The sequence below is a fragment of the Miscanthus floridulus genome, chromosome 10 (genome assembly GCF_019320115.1).
Source record: "Miscanthus floridulus cultivar M001 chromosome 10, ASM1932011v1, whole genome shotgun sequence".
NCBI classification, from domain to species: domain Eukaryota; kingdom Viridiplantae; phylum Streptophyta; class Magnoliopsida; order Poales; family Poaceae; genus Miscanthus; species Miscanthus floridulus.
In genome coordinates this window covers 98,754,334-98,777,292 of record NC_089589.1, presented here as the reverse complement: position 1 = coordinate 98,777,292, position 22,959 = coordinate 98,754,334, and the positions used below count along the sequence as shown (strand labels likewise).

The 22,959-nt window shown below is 43.0% G+C and overlaps 1 long non-coding RNA gene across 1 annotated transcript; it reads left to right on the top strand.

Moving 5' to 3' along the window:
• The first annotated feature begins 14,932 nt into the window (after positions 1-14,932).
• LOC136485179 (uncharacterized) lies at positions 14,933-18,412 on the top strand. Its single transcript, XR_010766349.1, has 3 exons — positions 14,933-15,671; positions 16,109-16,203; positions 16,867-18,412. It is a non-coding gene; the product is annotated as an uncharacterized lncRNA (long non-coding RNA).
• The last annotated feature ends 4,547 nt before the right edge of the window (positions 18,413-22,959 follow it).

Below are 22,959 nucleotides of genomic sequence, written 5' to 3'. Positions count from 1 at the left end.
GAGGTTCGAGGACCTGTTCGCGATGCTGGACGCAAGTGGTGTGCACGTCGAGGATGTCGGCAGCAGCAGCGAGCTGTCCATGTCGACAGCAAGTGACGCCACCATCAAAGAACCTAAGACCACCGATGCCGAAAGAAGAAAGGCAAGAAAAGAAAGAAAAGCCACCAAGATCGCAACAAGGGAAAAGAAGAAAGAAGAGCAGTGGCTCAAAGACAAGAAGAAAAGAAAAGAAGCTAGAAGAATCACAAGAGAGGCAAGAGCCAAGAGAAGGGACAGCAAGAGCTCAAGAGCAAGAGAAGAATGAGTATGATGCATCATCTAGTGAGCTCTCTAGTAGCTCGGATGATGGAGATGATGATGTGTCATACCATGCTTCGAAAGATAGCAAGAAGGTGAAGAGCAAGGACAAGAAGAAGGATAGCGATGACAAGGGCAGCAACAACAATAAGAAGAAATATGCCGCCGTATCCTTTAATTATTCTTATTTGTCTAACCATAATAAAAGGTCCTTTATCAATGTACCCGCGGGCAAGTTGCCTCATTTTGATGGGACAAACTTCGCCAAGTGGAAGCACTTGATGAGCGCCTATCTTGTAGGTCTTCACCCCGGTCTTTGGGAGATTGTAGTGAATGGATTGCAGCCACCGAAGATCCCGAAGCGCCAACAAATGAGGAGCTAGCTGCTGTCCATCTCAATGGCCAAGCCACAAGTATTCTTCTTAGTGCCTTGGATGGAAATGAGTACAATCGAGTGATGAATGTCAATGTTGCAAAACAGATTTGGGACACTTTGCATCTAGCACATGAAGGTGTTGATAAAGTGAGGAAAGCAAAGATTGATTTGTTGATGGCTAAGCTCAATAGGTTCGTGATTGTTGATGGAGAGGGGCCACAAGAGATGTTTGATAGATTGATGACCTTGGTGGGCAAGATTAGAGGCTATGGATGTGATGAGCTTGATGATCACAAAGTGGTGAAGGTTATGTTGGAAGCCTACTCACCAAGAAATGAGACCGTAGTTACCTTGATTAGAGATAAGAAGAAGTTTGAGCACTTCACACCTAATGATGTGCTTGGAAGATTGTTGACATTTGACATGCAAAGAGAAGAAGCCAATGAGAGGAGAAGACTTGGTGAGTTGCAAGCCAAGCTAGAAGGCATGAAAATCAAGGAAGTAGCTCTCAAGGCCAATAAATCAAGCAATCAAGGCACCTCCAACAAGGCAAAGGGCAGCAAGCAAGCATCAACAAGTCAACCCAAGGAAATCAAGCCAACTCCACAAAATGATGATCCAAGTTCATCCTCAAGTGAAGATGAAGATGATGGGGCTGATTACATGAAGATTGATGACATGGCTTTGTTCATGAAGAGCTATCACAAGGGGCTGAAAAAGAATGGGTATAAAATAGTGCAAAGAAGGTTCCCAAACAAGAAGAAGAGAACTTGCTACAATTGTGGCAGCACGGAGCACTTCATTGCTAAGTGTCCCTATGACAAGAAAGAAAACAAATACAAGAGGGACAACAATGAAGGCAAGCATGAACACAAAAAGAGATACAAGCAAATGGGAGAGGCACATATTGGGCATGAGTGGGACTCAACTAAGGAGTCAAGTGATGAGGAATGTGAAGGTTGCAACCGTGGCCATTCAAAAGTCATTCTCTACACCAAGGCTCTTCAACAACATGTCCGATGATGATGACCACCGCTCCACTCACGTTTGTCTTATGGCAAAGGGTGAGAAGGTAAAACGAAGAACCAAATCTCCTCCACCTCCTAGTGACATCTCTAGTAGTGAACTTAGTGATTCTAGTGATGATGATACTAGTGATGTTGAGAAATATGCTAAATTGACTAAAAAGTTGGATCCTAAGACCAAGCTCTTCATCATAAATCTAATGGAGGAATTAGAAAGTGTCAAAGCCGAGCTAGCCGATAGAGATGAATATCTTGAGGAAACCGAAAAGATGTATATTGGCTTGCAAGGAAGCTTTTGAGTTAGAGAGAAGTGAGGTGAACTCTTTGAACAAGGCCTTGGCCAAAGAACAAAGAGAACATGCTCTCACAAAGAAGGCAAATATTGCACTCAATGACAAGTATTGTGTCTTAGTTGAAAAGCACAACAAACTTGAGAAGCAATATAATCTTCTATGCGAGAGCACCCCACTTCCCTCTAACACAAATGACACTTCTATTCCCTCCACTAGCCAAGGATGTGGAAAATGCTATAATCTTGACTTAAATGTTTATTCCACTAACCTTGCAAACTTGGAGGTTATGAAAAAGGAGATTGCTAGGCTCAATGCTATGTTAGGAAAAAGGTGCATGAAGGACAAGAAACCTGCTGGTGGCAAAGTTGAAAAACCAAAGAGGCCGCAATACAAAGGTGGAAGAAATCCACGCATCAAAGATGGGCTTGGGCACACTCATGGAGGTAAAACCAATGGGAGAAAGGTAATCAATGGATATGAGTGTGTTCAGTTCATGAGCAAAGGGCAGGAAGGTATAGATAGGTCTGCATAGATGGTGGCACAAGGCCAGCCCAGAGCAGCACCGCAGCCTATGGGCGGCAGTGTCGCTATGAAGGGCGGCAGTGCTGCCCCCCTATAGAAAAGGGAAGACCACCTCCTTCGCCTCTGCTCATGTCAAGCCCAAGAAGAAGGTGTCTCATCCTAAGCAGGTTGTCCAGAAACCTAAAGAAATCTATCTGGGTCACTCCAAATAGATATACTTATAACCAAAGGCAAAAGCACCTCAACAATGTTTGAATTCTAACTTTGTTTTGCAGCACAACAGCAAGGGGGAAGTGTTTACCAAGTTTGTTGGCAATGGTCGAAATATTTATCTTAATACTTCCATTTGGGTTCCTAAAGTTCTAATGACTAACGTGCAAGGCCCCAAGAATATTTGGGGACCTAAAACTAGGAACTAAACTTGTGTTGCAGGCATACTCCTTCGGTGGGTCAAGTTGGGTGCTTGACAGTGGCTGTACAAATCATATGACCAGAGAAAGGAGTATGTTCTCATCATACTCCCCAACTACAAATTCAGATGAGAATATTATATTTGGTGACAATTCAAAAGGGGGTGTGATTGGACTTGGTAAAGTAGCTATTACACTTGATCATTCAATTACAAATGTCTTACATGTTGATTCCTTGAAGTACAATCTGCTGTCCGTCTCTCAATTATGTGAGATGGGCTACAATTGTCTCTTCACGGATAAGGGTGTGGAAGTCTCTAAGAGGGAGGATTCCTCTATTGTCTTTACGGGTCGCCTCAAGAACAAGCTTTACCTAGTTGATTTCAGCAAAAGTAAAGCTAAGCTTGAGACCTATTTAGTGGCAAAATCTAGCATGGGTTGGCTATGGCATCGCCGACTAGCTCATGTTGGGATGAGGAACTTGGCCAAACTCCTAAAAGACAACCACATCCTTGGACTAACCAATATTCAATTTGAGAAAGACAGGATTTGTAGTGCTTGCCAAGCCGGAAAGCAAGTAGGTGTACCTCACCCACCAAAGAGCATCATGACCACCACACAACCGTTGGAGTTGATTCACATGGATCTCTTTGGACCGGTCGCCTACCTAAGCATCAGGGGGTAACAAATATGGTCTAGTTATTGTTGATGATTATTCCTGTTTCACTTGGGTGTTCTTTGTTTATGATAAGTCCCAGGTGCAAGAGAAAGTCAAGATATTTGTGAGAAGGGCACAAAGGGAGTTCGGTCTTCCTATCAAGAAGATAAGAAGTGACAATGTGACCGAATTCAAGAACACTCTAGTTGAAGAGTTTCTTGATGATGAGGGCATCAAGCATGAGTTTTCAACTCCTTACACCCCTCAACAAAATGGTGTAGTAGAGAGGAAGAACCGTACACTTCTTGATATGGCAAGGACAATGCTAGATGAGTACAAGACATCGAACCTCTTTTGGAGTGACGCCGTCAACACCGCTTGCCATGCCATCAACCGCCTCTACTTACACAAGAAACTCAAGAAGACTTCATATGAGCTTCTAACCGATAACAAACCAAAGGTGTCATACTTTAGAGTGTTTGGGTGCAAGTGCTTTATACTTAACAAAAGACCCAAAACCTCTAAATTCGCACCTAAAGTTGATGAAGGCATTCTTCTTGGTTATGGATCAAATGAGCATGCCTATCGTGTCTTCAACAAAACCATGGGTAGAGTTGAAGTCACGGTAGATGTGACATTTGATGAATCTAATGGCTCTCAAGTGGAGCAAGTTGATTCAAGTATTGTAGGAAAGGAGGATCCACCATGTGAAGCAATCAAGCAAATGGCTATAGGCGACATTAGGCCACAAGAAGATCGAGCCACTGATGATGAGGATCCACAGGATGTTGCTGCACAAATTTCCGCTGACGTACTCCATCGACAAGGGCAGCACTCACCTACTGAAAATCAGCAGGGCGCAGTGCCGCTCCTAGGGCGGCAGTGCCGCCCCATCCACCTCAGCAGCAGCTCCTTCAACTCCTACTCCACCACTTCAAGGGCTCAACCTGGAGCCTATCTTTGAACAAGAAGAAGCTAAAGTCCAGAGGAAGAACAAGGAGGTGTTGAGCATCCAAGGCTACGTCACACTATACAACGGGATCACCCCATTGACAACATCCTTGGGAGCATTCGAAAGGGGGTAACAACTCATTCACATTTAGCAAATTTTTTTCAATATTACTCGTTTGTTTCCTCTTTAGGAACCTCTCAAGGTAGAACAAGCACTTGGAGATCCAGATTGGGTCATGGCCATGCAAGAAGAGCTCAACAACTTCGAGAGAAATCAAGTGTGGAACTTGGATGGAAAGGCCCAATACCAATGTCATTGGTACCAAGTGGGTCTTCCACAACAAGCAAGATGAAAATGGCGTGGTGACAAGGAACAAGGCAAGATTGGTGGCCCAAGGCTTCACTCAAGTAGAGGGCTTGGACTTTGAAGAAACATATGCACCGGTGGCAAGACTTGAAGCGATTCGAATGCTTCTAGCCTTTGCTGCCCATCATGACTTCAAGCTGTATCCAAATGGATGTCAAGAGTGCATTCCTCAATGGCCCAATACAAGAGTTGGTATATGTGGAGCAGCCACCAGGATTTGAAGATCCCAAGTTCCCTAATCATGTCTATAAACTCCAAAAGGCGCTCTATGGGCTTAAGCAAGCACCAAGAGCATGGTATGAATGCCTTAAGGAATTCTTGCTCAAACAAGGCTTTGAAATAGGCAAAGCTGATCCTACACTCTTTACTCACAAAGTTGGAAATGATATATTTGTGTGCCAAATATATGTCGATGACATAATATTTGGTAGTACTAACCATATGTATTGTGATGAGTTTAGTAGGATCATGACTAAGAGATTTGAGATGTCCATGATGGGTGAGCTGAAGTTCTTCCTTGGATTTCAAATCAAGCAAATGAAGGAAGGGACATTCATTAGCCAAACCAAGTACACCCATGATATGCTTAAAAAGTTCGACATGGTGAATGCCAAGCCTATCAAAACTCCCATGCCAACCAATGGACATCTTGATTTAAATGAAGAAGGGAAAGCCGTGGACATCAAGGTATATCGATCCATGATCGGCTCTCTACTTTACTTATGTGCATCTAGGTCGGACATAATGCTTAGTGTGTGCATGTGTGCTAGATTTCAAGCTAACCCGAAAGAATGTCACTTAGTGGCTGTTAAAAGAATCTTGAGATATTTAGTACACACTCCTAACCTTGGCTTGTGGTATCCCAAGGGCTGCAAGTTCAATCTACTTGGCTATTCAGATTCCGATTATGCTGGTTGCAAGATAGATAGAAAAAGCACTTCAGGGACATGTCAATTCCTTAGACGGTCCCTAGTGTCTTAGAGTTCAAAAAAGCAAAATTATGTAGCCCTTTCCACCGCCGAGGCCGAGTATGTTGCAGCCGGTGCATGTTGTGCTCAACTACTTTGGATGAGGCAAACCCTTCATGATTTTGGATGTCAATTCACCAAAATTCCACTCTTGTGTGACAATAAAAGTGCCATAAAGCTTGCAAACAATCCCGTAAGCCACTCAAGAACCAAACATATAGACATCCGACATCACTTCTTGAGAGACCACGAAATCAAAGGAGATATCAAAATTCGTCATGTGAGCACCGAAAAACAACTAGCCGATATCTTCACTAAGCCTCTCGATGAGTCAAGGTTTTGTGCTTTGCGTAGTGAGCTAAATATACTTGATTCTCGTAACATGGTTTGAAATATGGCACACCTCTGTTTGACAACCTAGCGACATAGGAAAATGATTTAAAAGGATACTATATTGTGTTTCAAAACCATTTTAAAAGGCCAACTAAGTGTCATGACCATTGTCTGTATTGTTGATTGCTTACTGGTCATGATATTTAGATAATATATATCCATATCTAGGTAAAGAAGGTCATAGAGTTTTAGCGTAATCTCCTGCAAAATTGGCAGGCGGCAGTGCCGCTCTTAATGGCCGGTAGTGCCGCTCTCTAAAAACTAGGCCGTTTTCTACCAATTTTGGCTGGGTTGCGGGGCCTGTTTTCTTCTATCTATTTCTTTCTCTGGCCCCCGACTCAACTCTTCCCTTCTCTCCCAGCCGACGCCGACGCCCGTGCTCCTCTCTTCTTCTCTCTCAAGCATGTGTCGCCGTCATTCCTTGTGGCCTGCCACCCTGGCAGTGCCGCCCCTGCAGCCGGTCGAGTCCTCATCGCTAGTCCCTGTAGGAAGCTCCTAGCCGAGCCCTTTCTCCTCTTCTCCCTCCACTCCAACGATTTGGAAGCAAGGTGAAACCCTAACCCCATTCGATCTATGCAATGTGAAGCTTTTAGTCATGGATTCCTGTTTCTAGGGGGAGTATGAAGGGTTTAGAAAGGTTTTTTGATGGTTGAATCGGATTGATTTTGAATTTCACCGGTTGGATGATTTTGGGGAGAGCGGCAATGCCGCCCTTGGAGCCATTAATGGTACCCCTAGCAGATTCTAACTGCTATACTCAATCTCATTAATCTGGAAGTTCAGAATGGGTTGGATTCATTTATCAAAAATTGTTTCTAAATGTTTTTCATACTCAATCTTTCAAATCCATGGCTAGGGTTTCATGTATTTTTCGTTTAGACTGTGATTATGAGATTGTGATGATGGATAGACACTGTTAGAAGTAGGATTTAATCAGAATGAGAAAGGTGAAAATGAACTAGTGAAGCAACTGAGGGCGGCAGTGCCAGCCTCAGGGGGCGGCAGTGCCGCCCTACCATGCTGATTCCAAATCCAGCAAAGCTTCCTGTGTCATTTTCAAAATTCTTTTTCTTGTTAAAACCTGCTTGCAGCTGTCTCTAACTCATCATCTTTTATAGTTTCTTATCAAGTCTCATTTAATTGCATAGATGGACCGAGGAAAAAGGAAAGTGATGTCAACTAAGCAAAAGGTCAAGAGAGGTAGGGGACAGGCAACCTATATTCCCAGTGATAAAAATCTTGATGAAGACCTTGATGAAGAAGAAAGAATTCAGAAGATGGGAATGACCATTCATGTGTGGCCTGATTCTCCTCTGCACATTTCAGAGTTTGATAGCAGCTACATGAGAGAAAATACTGATGTGTTCAACCTCAATCCTCCCCAAAATAGTGACAACCATAAGGTCATTGATTATTCTATGAGTTGGAAGAAGACTGGTGAAGCTAGAGAGATTGATCCTTACTCCTCTGATAGATCCAATGACATTGATTATAGATTTTGGAATGCTTTCCAATCTGAATTTTTATGCCACAGCCATCCTATCCAAGTCAAAGGGCAAGATCAGCAAGATGCAGTATACTTGATTTTGGTGACTTGGAGAGCAGAGATGATCATGGGTTTGCTGTAGCCATCAAGACCTGTGACCGCTTTGAGATGACAGATATCATGAGTTTCAGGTATGATTGGAACAGGGAGATTCTTGCACAGTTCCATGCCACTTACTATTGGAATAGGGAAGTGGATGAGCTTTATTGGATGACTGATGGGTGACATTATCGCATTGATTTTGTCATCCTTCTGTCGTATTCTTAGTTTTGGAACACATCCACAGGGGATATGAGAGGATTCATAATGAGCGTCGTCTTGAGCCAATGGAAGTAAGCTTCATGTGGGAGGATCAAAATCTTGCAGTTCCTGATTGGTCAAGGACCAAGCTCAAGAAGCTTCTATTACATCATGAACAATCTTTTCAGGATCACTCTTAACCCCAAAGACAATGCAACAGATTTGAATGGCTATATCACTAATATGTTGTCTAGATTTCCCAGCTGTGAAAAGTTTAATGTTACAAGATTTATTTGGATTGAGCTAGCATATGTCATGGATGATGGGAGGATATCTTTGCCCTATGCTCCTTACCTCATGTTTATGATTGAGAGAGTGACTGGCATGTGGTTCCCTAAGGATTGTGAGCACACTGTTTACAAGATCAAAAAGACCCATGGTGGCTTAGGGGGACTTGGCTCAGCTACTCAGCACACTAGTTCTAGAGGACTTGGAGATAGTGGGGCAGCAGACTTTCACTCTTCTGGAGCTGCACATAGAGATATTCCTGAGCCGTCTAGGGCTAGGGAACAAAAGAAGAAGTCAAAGTGGGGTAAGATGAGTGCATGGATGAAGGCAATCTTTGCTCATTGTGCATATGCTTCACAGACTGCTTATGAGGATAGAATGGAAAATAGGGAAGCAGTGAGGCATACTAGGGAGATGGCAGGGCTGCCACCTCTTCCACCAGTGCAGTCGCCACCTCAGTTTCCTAACTTGCCTTGCCTGTCTTCCTCTGACGACGAGCAAGATCAGCCACATGAGCACCATGATGAACAGCCAGATGATCAGCAATATGGGCACTCATATGAGCCATTCAGTTAGTACTACAGGTATCAACAGGGGCAGTAGTTTGAGGAGCCCCCAAGGTAGCAGGACCTTGGTGCAGAGATTCACCCTATAGAGGCCGATCCACAGGTTCAAGCAGATTTGTTTCGCACATATTCTAGGAGACCGCGTCCTTCGACGGATCAGCCAGGTCCTTCTACTTCAGCTAGGGTATCTCCTCCGCGACGTTCAGCACGCTTCACTTCATACACCCACGTCGCCGGACGTGCCCGCGTCGACTCCGACAGTGACGTGTGACTTTTCTTCTTTTTCTTCTCTTTTTGGTACTTGATGCCAAAGGGGGAGAAAATTAGAGGGGTCAACAGCTACGCCTTATGTTCAGATCCGATGAGAGTAGTGGTTAGGCTGTGAGTTTGAGAGTCGCTCAAAACTCTATTTTATGAAATATGCTACTTTGTGACTTAATTTGCTTCGGATATGGATATGTATTCATGGTTACTGTTTTATCTTGTCATATTCTGAGTTTAGATTGATTTATATTTATATGATCTGCTGTAGGAATCTGATTGCTACCTGACTGATATAGTCAGGACGACAGTGCCGCCCTCTGTGGCCGGCAGTGCCGCCCTGTGCTGTATCAGCTAGGGTCTTGTGTGCTTGAACTAATATAATCTGTCATATGCATCATGTTTATTCTTGTGACACTTTGTACAGCACTCCACAACAGGCATGGATATAGGGGGAGGTTCTCATTACACCTAAAATGTGAATCATGGCCTTTTATGCCAAATTGAGAATTCAAATTTCTATTCACATATTTAGGGGAGGCTCCTACACCTATGGTTTGAAAATCTTAGTTTAGATTTCATATCATTTGTAAGCTCTAATTGGGTTGTCATCAATTACCAAAAATGGGGAGATTATAAGTGCAATCAAGCCCTATTGTGGGTTTTGACATTGATGACCACCAAATTAGAGTACTAATGAGATTTATCGAGATGACAAGTAGGGAATCGAAAAATGAGGATGATGTACAGGTTGCAGGTGTCCTAATTACAAAAGGTGGCCAGACCTAGCTCAAAGGAAGTTTAAATTCTTTTATGTTTTGAAATTAAGTTTAGGGAAATCCGTACTATTAAGAGGGATTTTAGGACAGTTGGTCAACTGTTGAACCAGATGCTCAAATTCATAGATTTACATCCTATCACCTAGTCAAAACAGCCAGCCAAATTTTATTTTATTTTACCTGTTTTGGCTAAGGCGGCAGTGCCGCCCTGTTAAGAGCGGCAGTGCCGCCCTTAACTGACCGTTGGGCTCGAGGGGTATTTATATCCTTCAGGTCCGGCCCACAACGGTCATCTTCTTCACTGAGTCATTCTGCTCGAAACAAGACAGAACCAAAGCTCACTTCTCTCCTCCATTGTTGCTCCATCATCCCTCAAGCAAATCATTAATTCCAACCATCAAAACTTAAGAGAAAAGACAGCAAAACTCGATTGGAGAGTAGATCCACTGATTCCCAAAGTCTAAGAGCATTTGGTTCACGTTTGGCCGGCGGTTCTAGGGTTTGTTACTCTTGGAGCTTGCTCCTAGCCGGCTAGGCGTCGCCCTTGCGCTTGCTAACTCGTGTGACAGCCTTGGGAGGTTTGTAACCTCATTCAAAAGCTAAGAAATCACCTCTCACCTCAAGAGTTCGCTCTCTTGATTTGAGAACGAGGGTAAGGCAAGCCTTTGTGGCAAGGCCAAGCCTTTTGTGGCTTCCTCAACAACGTGGACTTAGGCAAACTTTTATGGTGAGCGGAACCATGGGATAAATCTTGTGTCTCGTGTGTTTCATCTTATTTACTTGCTGTTTAGCTCATTGCTAGCTGTTGTTAGGGTTTAGTTGCTCGATCCACTCTTGTGTGGAGTTTCTGTGGTATTCAGTCTTCGAACTGGATCTTATCTTTCTATTACATGATTAAGCAGCTAGTGGGGTCAGGTTTATCTCTGTAAAATATCAGCTGTGTTAGATTTATATTCGTAGAGCGGCTGTGTCGCCCTTTAAGATCGGCAGTGCCGTCCTCTGTTCTAACAGAGTTTTGAGTTGAATTTTTATGGGTTTATTCACCCCCTATATATATATATATATATATATATATATATATATATATATATATATATATATATATATATATATATATATATATATATATATACACACACGCTGTGGCCGGCTACAGAGTACTCTATTTTGTAGCTGGACCCAACCCCACGTCCGACCCAGCCAAGGATACGGACAGAACCAAACAGCCTCCCCACCGCTCGGCTCGCTCGGCTCAACTACATCCCACCGTGGCTCAGCTTGGCTAGTCATTTAATCATCCGATCCCCTAATCACGTGGTTTTATATCCTCAAATCACGTCATTTCCCCTTTTTTCTCTCTCTCTATCATCCCATACGAATCAGAGGACATCGAGGAGGTGACAATCCCCATCCGGCCGTGGCGGCAGCTCCGGTATCCCGGCGCCCCCTCTCCAACACGGCCCGCGGCGGCGCATCCTTCCGTCCCGACGGCGGCCGGACCGCCCGTTCTCCTCCCGACCGCAGCCGTGGCGCCCTTCCCCATCCCGTTGCAACCTACCTCGCCTCGCGCAGATGGCGCCCCGGCGGCGGCGTCGGTGCCCTCGGCGGTGATGCGTCTCGCCCGGTTCAGACGGCGCCCCGGGCGTCCCCATCCCCGGCCTCCCCACATTGAGCAGTGACGCCTCTCCTCGCGTCGACGGGGAGCTCTGGTTGCGGTGATCAGGTGAAGTGGGCACGGTCCTTGCTAGCTTCTTGATTCTTTTGGTCATGGATGTGCATGTGCTCCTCCGTGTGTTCCTATGTGTTTATTATTTGAATGGTGCATTTGGATTCCTACAGCTAAACGCACTTTGCCTTGTATGCTTAATTATTTTGTCTGATCCGAAGCACAGACTAGCACTTCCATGCACTCCGGGGATCCAGGTGGGATGCCGAAGATCCGTGTCCGTGCGGGGAGATGGCGGCGGGGTCGGCTCCCTGTCTGTGGCTGCGGCCACATCGTTGGCTGCCGGTGGCAGCAGCAGCAGCTTCGGCGAGCTCGCGGAGGCAACAGGAGCAGCTCCGGCGACAGGACCACAGCTGAACTTACCACAATGGCGTCACCAGTCTGTAGCCGAACCCATACTAGTTGATCCATCAGTTGTTTGTAAAAAAAATCTTGATGCTTATTTGACTTATTAGTACTGGTCTTTGTTGCTGCAAAATTTTACTATTTTCCACCTTTCTTGCAGTCTGAAATTGATTTAGTCTTGCTAAACTATTCTCCAAAAGAGCTTGTAAAACCAAATATGTGAATGATATCAGAAGTTTAGAACTTAGTAAATGGCTATTTTCATATTAGTTAACTATTGTAAATTTGATTTTAGTAATCATGCATGAAACTGTGTGAAAAGGCATGGTTATTCTAGTAAATTATAGTAATTTACTAATATACAGATTATAATGAAAGTTCATGTTATAATTTACTATAATGAATATACAGATTATAGTAAAAGCATGGTCTCAAGCCATTTGAATATTGTAACTGCATATCATGGTAAATTGGCCATGTCCTTAGTGATTGATTGACGCTACATTATGGTAATTCCCATTCTCACTTACCGTGTTCATGGCCAGTTTAATTTATCCATGAGTATTAAACTATATTTTTCATCGGCTAATTCCAAATTTTTGTTGGTAAGTAATTACTTTCTCAGCTTGATTTTTTCTATTACTTACCGTTCACGACACTATCATTCTTTTGGAGCTGAAAAAGACTGGTTGTGTTGCAGTGCCAAATGGAATGTGCAAGTGAAGCAAATATCATTTTCAATATTGTGTTCGTCCCATATATTATTGGTTGAATCACTTACATGGATGGCATATATGTAGCATTTAGTATTGCCATGATATATTATTGGCAAGCTCTTTTTAGCTGATCATTTTTTACCATCGTCATGGGATTATCGTAAACCTGCATCCTAAGTATCTTTAATCTTTAACTGCCATATAGTAAATTCAACCATATACATGTTCACCTTAAGCATCATATATATTATTTAAGATCGTTCATATTTTTTAATGATTTCAGGCAATTAGGCTTCCCGGCAGCAGCTGCTTACTTTTTACTGAGCATCAAACAGGCATGACCGATTGATCTCAGTTTGATCACTAGTCAGTGCACCGGGTTGCATGTGTTGGAGTAGTGCCAGATAGAATATGCAAGCAAAGCTTCTGAGACGGCACATGTAGTTTCACAATGTGTGGGGATGGCATGTTATATTTTGCTAGATTCTCTAGTAAATTTTCATTGCGAATTTATAGTAACTTGATCATCATTGTATATTATCATAACCAATTCTTGGAAAATGGCTTTTGCAGCCTAATTGTGCTAACTCCAGGCCCCATCTTCATTCTCAAGTTTGATTTTCTCGTAACTATTTGATGATAATTCTTCTACGCATTATGGTAAATAGTTTCTCGGAACAACGTGATGCTAAATTATAGTAAAGTCTATCCTAGTTACCATCTCAAGCCACTGACATCCTGTACTATTTTAGTAAATTCGTCTTATTATTATAGTAACTACAATCTAAGCGTACACGGTCTGTTAAATTCTATTCTCGTAACTTCCTTTTATTATTCTCGTAACACCATGCAAGTTTACACTAGTAAACCTGCTTCATGTATATTCTCGTAAACCATCTATGCACGCTTGCATGCATTGCACCGTGAAGACATGCACATAATTTCTCGTAAGCACCGGCGTGATTATATATTTACTGCAATTACCTGTGCGTTGATGCCGGGTCATGACGTCACTAATTAACGCCATTGCCGCATGTGCGGCTCAAATCCTCGCATGCATCAGCTGGCTTGTTTGCCGTAATTAGCTCCGGCCGGCTTGTTAGCCAAATCAGTAAACGGCTCACATCCCTGCATGCATCAGCTGGCTTGGTAGCCCGAACAGGAAGGCAGTACTCCTAGAGGCTGGCCCGGTTGGATCGGATCGGCAGCGGGATGCGGTCGGTTTGCTGCTGTTCAGGATCCAGCGCTGGCGGAGCTCCGCCCAGCTCCGACGACGAGGACGCAGCCAACGAGGCTCATGGTAGTAATAGTCAATCCCGCAAGAGTAATTTCAGGCCAATTGACCGTTAACTCAACAGGCGATAATTATGACCAACTGTAGTAATAGTCAATGCCGCAAGAGTAATTTCAGGCCAACCAATTGACCGTTAACTCAACAGGCGATAATTATGACCAACTGACACCTTCTAATCATATTAACCGTAAAAGTCGGACCCCGATATATAACCATTAAGACCGTCTCCAATGACGAACCCATAGGATACCCAAACCTAAAATGAGTAACATGAAATTTAAAATTAGCTTCTAGCATGGTACCTATATAGAAGATCTATTTTGGGTTGCTTAAGAGACACAACCTAAATATGGACATCATCTCTCCTAAAAACTCATTTGCACAAAGGATTTTTTTGGTATTATTCGTCCTATTCGCTTGTTGGTTTCAGCCAGCCTAAACCAGCCAGCCAATAGTATTTTCCTCTCACAATAAACCAGCACCAGCCAGCCCAAACCAGCCCAGAAACTAACCAGCGAACATGCCGATTGTTGGAGAAATACCGAATATGTATTGAATCTTTTTGCCTGTAGTGCTACGACGAATAGGTCTTATATTTTAGTGTTGTTGTTGGAGATAGCCTAAGACTGTTTTCAATGGGATATCCATTGAAAAACCCAAACTCAAAATAGGTCTTCAACATAATATCTATAGCCTCCAACAAAGTACATATATATAGAAGACTCAATTTAGATATCGGGAGAGGCATAACCTAAATCTGAGTATACTCTCTCCTGAAGACCCATTTGTAGAAATGATTGTCTTTTAGGTTTTATTATTGGAGAAGACAAAAAAAAAAGTATTGAACGCTTTGTCTGTGACGTTATTTAAAGGACGAATGACTCTTATATTTTGGGTCGCGGTCACTTGAGACAGTCTAACCCTAATTTTTTTCTTTCCTTTATTCTCTCTCCTCCCATGCATCGACACAAACGGTGCTGGCGGCGGCTTCCCCACGGTTCTCCCCGGCGCCACCCTCCACACCCCAACCCACCGGCGTTCCCTCGGCCTCGTCATCCCCACCGGCGGCGTCGACCTCGTCATCCCCACCGGCAGCGTCGACCCCGTCATCCCCACTGGCGGCGGCCCTGTGGGAGTACCTTTGCGCCCCCCTCCCCCATACCTTCGCCCGGCGGGGGGCGAGGCTGGTAGATCCCGGCGGCTGCGCCCTCCCCCTCCCCTCCACTCCCCTCCCTCCGGTGATGGCGGCGGCAGGGGGACCTGCATCCGGCGGCACCGTGGCTCTCTCCGTGCACACGACAGCCACCGGCGGTGCCGCGGCCTCACCCGATCCGCGCGCACGGCGGCACTCGGTGGTGGGGCAACCCGATCCGCGCGCACGGCGGCCCTTAGTGATGGCGCAACCCGATCCGCGCGCACGGCCGCTCCCTTGGCTATCCCAACCTTGCCCGCGGCAGCGCCCTCCCCAGGGGTGGATCTCCGACGGTTGGATCTGGGCGAATCTCCATGGCGACACCTACCTTTCTCTCCGGCCATGGAGCTGCCCTCCCACTGATGGTGACTACCATGGGGGTCATTGCAAGGCGTCTGTACTTCATGGCTGAAGCTGCATGTCTCCACATCATCATCGATTAATTCGTCAGCAAAGTAGTGAGTCTCTTGTTAGTTTCAGAAATCGTCAGGTTTTAATTAGTTGAATTCCTTGCACATGCTCAAGGTGGTGCAGCTGTTCATAGTAATTATCTCTTAATTTGTTATCCAAAATTTTATCATGAAATCCACCTGGGTAAATTAGAAGGTGGCATGGGAATGTAACATGGTACCAGTCATTTAAGCAAGAGATTTACTACTGACTAGTTGCCAGATTATAAGAAAATTACTTCTAGAGAAAGGAGCTATATTAGTACTACTGAGCATAGCAGTAATATTAGTAGTATTATAACTAGTGCTTCTGGTAGTTTTACTTTGCATATACTGCTATGACAAGAAAATAATACTACCTGTATTTTCTTGCTGATTCGTTGTATTTTCTTGGTGACTGTTTATCTCTTTGACTGTTAATCTCTTTTTCCTATGAATGTTTTCAGGTTCAGGGGAAATTCCAAGTTTTGCTTCTATTAGTTTTTCCTTCAGCTTTGACAAATGGATGAATTTAGCCCAACCCAAACCCAGCTTATGCCTGGTACTAATGTGATGTACTCTTTTTTTTTTTGGTTCATACTACTGCAAATGTTAGAAGGGCAGGCCTGGTGCAAGCGGTAGAGTCTTACCGCCTGTGACCGGAAGGTCCCGGGTTCGAGTCGCGGTCTCCTCGCATTGCACAGGCGAGGGTAAGGCTTGCCACTGACACCCTTCCCCAGACCCCGCACAGAGCGGGAGCTCTCTGCACTGGGTACGCCCTTTTTTATACTACTGCAAATGTTACTACCACCGGTGGTACTGCATTTATTTACTGCAGATCCATCTTGGACTAGCGGCAAATGCTTTTTAAGTTAGCAGTAGTTCTGGTGGTATAGTAGTATTTTTTTTTAACATAGTAGACTTACCGCTGACATGTTCTCACATAACGAAATACTACTTTGTATTAGTAGTTTTAGTAGGAACCAAATACTTCATAGGAAAAACATGGCAGTAGTATTGTTAGTAGTATTCAGACATGGCATTAGTAGTATTGATGGATTTGTCTTACCAGTATGACACATGCCATTCAGTCTCTTCACTTTGTATTAGTAGTATTAGTAGTATGGCTGCTGATACTGCATTTTCGACTGTGTTATTATGATGATGCATTGTATCATATTGAGACCTTTTTAGTTTCAACGCTGTTCCTTGTTCCACAATGCAGGGCATGGTATCATGGAGTCTGAAGATAATACACATCACAGCCCCTCAGCATTCGCAAGCACAAATTGCTATTGCCCAAAATGTAGAACACCAATCACAAGGTATGATTAGGAAGAGTAGTAGTCGTAAATGTGCCCTGCAATTACCTCCTAGATTATATACAGAAAGATAGCTGTAAAAATTGGTAGTAATAGATTTATGATTTGTTTACGAGTGGCAGACGCACACGCTTATTAAGTTAGTAGCACTTTTGGTGGTATATTTTTTTTTAACATAGTAGACTTACCTCTGACACGTTCTCGCATATTGAATACTATTTTGAATTAGTTGTATTAGTAGTGACCGAAAACTTCATAGGAAACATGGCATTACTAGTATTAGTAGTATTCAGACATGGCATTAGTAGTATTGATGGATTTGTCTTACCAGTATGACACATGGTGTTCGAGCTAATTACTTTGTATTAGTAGCATTAGTAGTATGGAGCCATGTTGATGCATGTACAGGTCTGTGAGGACCTAGTGTGGAGCAAACCCCTTGAGAGTAAATACCCATTGCGCAACCATAAAACCATCATTTTTTACTCCTAGATACCTCACAGTAGTCTATAACTGCCAGCTAGATTCTCCGGTTTACTGAGGTAGTAAGATTATCTAGTAATATTTTTGGATCCAAGTAGTAATATGCACTACTACACTGGAGGTGTCTGCCATAATAAAAATGCTGATTTTTAAATTAGATAGCTTTTTTTGTACAGAATGTGAAAGATTACTTTTATTGGTCACTCAAGTGGTAAATATTTGACTTTTGCAACCAAAAGTTTGAAGTAAAATCACAAAAGCAAGTAGTAATTAAAATCACAGAATCATCATGAACATTGTACAATCAAACAAGATTTTATTCCAAAACAAGTAAGTAGTACTCTAAATCAACAAAATACTACTTCCAATAAGGAAAATTATTACTATATGATTATTACCATGGTCTGAATTGTCAGGTTAGTCCTATGTGAATATCCAAGGTAAATTAGATCAATTCTTGGTGCAGAATGTTGGCCTACGAAAAGACGACATATTTAACAGCTAAGTGTCGTGGAAATGCGTATGTTGCGTTGGATTTGCGGTCATACAAGAAGGGATCGAGTTCGGAACGATGATATACGTGAGAGATTAGGGGTAGCACCAATTGAAGAAAAGCTTGTCCAACACCGGTTGAGATGGTTTGGACATGTGCAACGGAGACCTTCAGATGCACCGGTGCGTAGTGGAATCCTAAGTCAGGATAGTAACGTGAAGAGAGGCAGAGGAAGACCAAAGTTGACTTGGGTAGAGGCAATAAAAGGAGACTTGAAAGGATGGAATATACCCAAAGACTTAGCCTTAGATAGGAGTGCTTGGAAGACAGCTATTCATGTGCCTGAACCTTGATTGCTTCTGTTGGGTTTCAACTCTAGCCTACCCCAACTTGTTTGGGACTTAAAGGCTTTGTTGTTGTTGTTGTTGTTGTACTAGTGCTCTGGATGAGAGCTACTAGCGCCCAGAATTGTCCACTCTTCTCTTGTAGCAGTAATGATTATTATCAATTTTATTAACAAGCTGGAAAACACCAAAGTTGATCTTTATCTTTTGTTTTTCCGGATTCTGGAGCCATGTTGGTGATGCACGCAGTCTGTGAGGATTTAGTGTGGACAGAGTAGCTACAATGTCGCAGTTGCTACTTTATACTCCAAGAAAACAAGATGGTTGATTTTTGGCTCGGGCTACTTGCTGTATTGTTTTGTGATATTTGGGGGTAATTTCCTCAGCTTTGGAAATGGAGAAAAAGAACTTCCAGTGTCTCCATTAGGAGGAGAAGAAGCTTCAGATCCGAATCTGATGTGCTTGTACGGCAGCCGCTGTGGTCTCCGTTTCATGGATCTGGCTGCTCGAAGGGGAAATCACTACGCTGTGGCAGACGTCGGTTGATGAATACATGGATGGATTTGATGCTACTCTCATCCTGTCATTTAAATCACTGCCAAGAGCAAGTGATTTTGTAATATGATTCTGTGCGGAAGTGATGTTTTGTAGTTACTACTAAAATTATGTGATCTGGTTTGTGTAATTACATTGCCAATGTAGCTTGGTTTGTGTAAACTGCTTGAGTTACGTCAAATTAGAGTGCAAAAGAATCTTACTACTAATAGGAGAACGTAATGGCCACTAATAATCTGTAAATTACTACTTGAGAAAGAAGCTCTTACTACTAGTACGAGAACGTATAGAGACTAATTCCGTAAATTACTCCTTAATTCTTGGTAAATTATTTGATAAATAATCTTAAATGGCGATGCACTTTTCTGAATTTTGGGAAAGAAATAAATTACTTGCTTCCTTGATTATAGGCCTTTACCGCAGACACGCCAGACTTTGCGCCGGAAAACAAATTGCTTACGGTTGAGGAAACAAATTGCTTCTATTGTTTACGGTTGGGAATCTTGACTGAGTGCATGTTTCACGGAGAGCAGAGCGGTACAAGTTGCTGGTACGGAGACATCAGCGGTAATTCAAATAAAAAATAAATAAATTAACGAAAAATTAAATAACGTAGTTGTATTCATTTTTTCAATGCACGATTTTACGGTTATACGGGAGGAATCACTACCAGCAGAGTAAAGGAAATTTACGGTTGCGAGATTTAGGTATCTCGCGCAAGAGGAAGGAAATTACTACTAGTTCGAATGCATTCATCATTATTAGAAATAAACAAATCACTAGTCACTAATTTCCTTTAATTGTAGATTATAGGGATACGCCTGTTCGGCTGGTAGCCGGCTATAGCTGATTTGTTATGAGAGAAAAATAACTGGCTATAGCTAATTTATTATGAGAAAAAAATACTATATAGCTGATACCGACGGATAAGTTCAGGCGAACAAGCCCTACGTTACTTCTGTGACCGTACCCCAAAATAGAAACAAACTGGTTTTGCGGTTGTGCGAGAGGATCTTTGGATGTGTCTACGGTTGCATGCCGCGCTGTTTTTGCAGAATGCACAGCTTTTACGGCTAATTTACATTTGCAGGTGCGAAAACGTGGTCAGCATGTCTGATGGTTTGGACGAGAGGGATTTACGGTCGTGTGCGAGATTTGGAGTAGAGAGATTTGCGGTTGCGGGATTTGGAGACCCGGCAACTTCCTTAATTATAGGCTTTAATTAGAGCGCGTGGCAGTAGACACATGCACATGCATGACCTCCAGTTGGTAACCGACAACGGTAGGATTAGTTACTATAATAAATATTTGGTTCTACTTTACGAGGAAAAAAACCGTTCGAACTTTACGGTCGAGGAAAAATCGCCGGAAGCCGAGGCTTCGCGACGCCGGCGCGCTATACAGTATTTAGAGCGTAGCGCTCCAAATAATATCATACTAAAGTCAATATACCAAAATAAATATCACCAAAGTATCTTTCCACACACACACACACACACACATATATATATATATATATATATATATATATATATATATATATATCAAATTGTATCAAAATAAATCATAAAGCAAATACTAGTCAGATCGAATAGAATTAGTTAGCAAATTAGCTTAAGTTAGGGGTGAGTGCTTGGTTTCACACAGCATGAAGGGATGAGAAGGGGTTGCAAAACGAGTATTATCACCTAGCGGCAGACGAGGATGAGGATGGCCGGTGACGAGGACGAGGGCACGCCGGGGAGGAGGACAAGGACGAGGTCGGCCGGAGATGAGGACAAGGGCGCCGCCGCGCACGCCGGGGAGACGAGGACGAGGGTGAGGCTGGCACGACCGGAAACGAGCACCACTAGAAATATCCACTTCTATGACGATCAACTTTCGTCACTGAAGGAGCCAAATTCGTTATAATTTCAGTTTTATGACGAATCTATGACGAAAACGATTCATCATAAAAGTCACGTCATTCTTGCAATTCTACGACGATTCTAGAAAATCGTCATAGAATTAGATAGATCTATGATGAAAACGGATCGTCATAGAATTGCTTTGGCATGCATGACAGAGGTAGCCACGCTGGTTGTTGCTTCCGTTGGAGATGCTTTCCACGTGTACATGCTATAGCCGGTTGCATTGGAGATGGTTTGGGTATGTGTCACCTTGTTATTGGACAACTGTGGCCATCTCTGGTTCTTATATGTTTCAGGTTCTTAATGGACCACGTGTCGGCCACTGTTGTTCCACATGTCAGTTTTTTATTGGCACATGTGTCGTATTGCAGTTGGGTCACGTATCACTTCTTCATTGGACCAAGTGCGTATTTTTATTGGTCAACGTGGCTGTGACCATAATACCCCGTGTGTCCTTTCTTTTACTCGACCACGTGTCTCGATGCTTGTACGTCCGCGTGTCAGTATTGTATTGGACCACATGTCGCACCCTGAGCTACCCACGTTTCTTTTTCTAATTCGATCACGTGGTAGGATGGATTTGTACCAGCGTATTTTATTTGTATTGGCCCACGTGCCCTATCATGGTTGTTACACGTGTCATTCACTGGTTCATCCACGTGTTAGATCTTATTGAACAACATGCCTGTGCCAAATCTACCACATGTACACCAATCATTACATCAGAGGAAATGATTTAGATCTACACTGCTACACAAAATGACTACATGCATAATTATATTGAACCTGAATCAAATAACAGCAGTTCAGCTCAGCAGCAAACCACTGACAGAGATTCACATATCAAGCGGTCAAAAATTCACATTAAAACAACAAACAAACCACATGTTCACTGCTATCAACAAGACTGAGAGTTATCAGCGCTTAAGAGCATGATATGCTCACAGAGCTTATTGTACTTCTCCTGTTGCTGTTTCTTGAACTTCTCAAACTCACTATCAGTGTTTTCTATCTTCCTTTTCAGTTGATCCACTTGTTTGGTGAGGACAGTTGAACTTTCCTAATGAGCAGCAAGTCGTTTTCCGAAGTCTGGAGTAGTTTGTCCTGATACCAGCATTCTTCAAAGAAAAGGTGTTGCAGCTAGTCTAGGAGAGGACCTTAGAAACAACATCAGCAACAGGTTTTGCTCGTATAGTTTCCATAGCTTCCTACGAAAATCAAGGAGTAAATATTAGGAAGAGGACTTAAATTGTAGAACCAAGAGATTATTTCAGTACAAGCAATGCTTAGGTGTTCCTTAGCCTACTGCCGACAGAGATTCATAAGCACAATGCATAGGTAACATATTAACTGTTGTAATATTGCAACTTCAAAATGATGGTGCCACTTTAGGCTCCTCCTACTTTTCCTTCTGTTATGCCAATAGCTTCAGCAGATTTTAAGGAAAGCAAATGAAGGTACTTACCACTGCTTCTCTTGTAGCATCGCTTAGTCCCGTGTTGCTACTGGTATGGAAGTTGTTGAAGATTCCCACCGCATCAACATCTTCATGAGGTCGATCATGTTCTTCAACGATCACTTCTTGATCGTGTCCTGCATCCTTCCTATTTTTGTCCTTCTGTTAAAATTGCACATGCCTTTCTGTTGACACAAAAGGCATTGCGTATTTGATATAAAAAGAGTAACACAACCATCACTTACATATGCTTGTAGGTGCACAATATAGGACTGAGATCCTATAACCTGGTGGCACTTAACTTTTGCACGGTTTTGCTTGTTCTGCTCCTAGACTGCATATAACCACAATTGTGTTAGACTGTAGCACAAGTAGACCACATAAAGACTAGACAAGAAATAAATGAGTTCACACACACACCCCTTGTTCTTGGAACTTAACCACATATGGACAAGTGCACACCACTGTGTGTCATTCATGCAAGACACATGAGAGGTCTTTGAAGTAATATCGCTTGAACTTAACTAGCAGGGACGTCGTTGAAGTAAGATCGCTTGAACTGTACCGTGTCTATCGTACAACATACTATAATACACTCGTGTATGCTTCTTTTGTTGCTTCATCATTGTCATCAATGGCCAGCCTCAATTACAGAAGTGTGAATGCAAATTAAATCCATTACTAGGTTGCTCAAGGCAGAGTTGAATGTCAACAAAGGATATACATACTTACAAATAGCTTGGCCACAAATCCAT